Below are 999 nucleotides of genomic sequence, written 5' to 3'. Positions count from 1 at the left end.
AACCAGGCGCTGCTGGGTGGACTTCAGCGGTATTCCGATGTTTAGTCCCATTGCAGGAGGTTTTTTATTGTTAAATAATCTTCCACTCCTCTGTTTTACCAGGTGGGTAGGATATTTGATGACACAGTAGAGAGAACTGAGATGCCTAGCTATGAAAAGAATCGATCAATGAATGTCTTCTAGGCATCCTGTCTGAAAGACAGGAGACTTTTTTTTTTTTCCGCCTTTTCTGTGATGCGAAGGGAAAAAAACCCAACAGCCTACTCTGGGTAAAATGTTTTGGATTTTTCTGCTGAAATTCACTTGTCAAAAATTCATCCATGTTATAAATAATTCAGATCATAAATGATTCAGACTTTATGTTTTGTGGAGAGCAGAGCAGAATTGCAAAAGCGTAAGTTTTGGAGCTTTGCTCTTTTATTAATAATTTGTGACTTAAACACATAGCAAGAGAAGTCACCCTTCTGGTCCTTCCCATATTTATATAGGTTAAGTATTTACAATTAAACATCAGTTTTCTTGTTCTCCTTTTTCAAACTAGTGCAGAAATCTGCTTCAGCAGGGAAGGGTGGTGGTTAGTTCTTTCTGGAGAAGTTGATGATAGAATTTTTGCCACTTATTTCAGAAGTTGTGGATGGAGAGTATGGTCTATATGCTTTTACAAAAGAAGCTTGGATTCTTAAGTATGCCAGCATGATTTATGTATTTTTTTGTCTTCAAGTACACATGACAGTTAAGATTTGCTGCCGTTATCCCTCCCCATCAACATATGCTAAGAAGAGGAGTCCCATCTGTTGAGTTTTACCACCCCAAGAGCGGCATCCCTAAAGGTACTTCGTATTTGACTTTACCAATGGAGGGTGCCTTTAGCGAAGTCTGGCATGTGTACCTGCAGTGGTTTGCATTTTTGTTTACAATTAAATTTTCTGCTCTACTGTTTTTCTCTGGGTCCATCCACTCCTAGGAACTTCCAACGGTGACTTTTTTCCCTCCCCCCCC

The sequence above is a fragment of the Pygoscelis adeliae genome, unplaced genomic scaffold, assembly GCF_000699105.1.
Source record: "Pygoscelis adeliae isolate BGI_AS28 unplaced genomic scaffold, ASM69910v1 Scaffold143, whole genome shotgun sequence".
NCBI lineage: Eukaryota > Metazoa > Chordata > Aves > Sphenisciformes > Spheniscidae > Pygoscelis > Pygoscelis adeliae.
The sequence above is the reverse complement of the archived record's forward strand: the minus strand, read 5'-3'. Positions refer to the sequence as shown.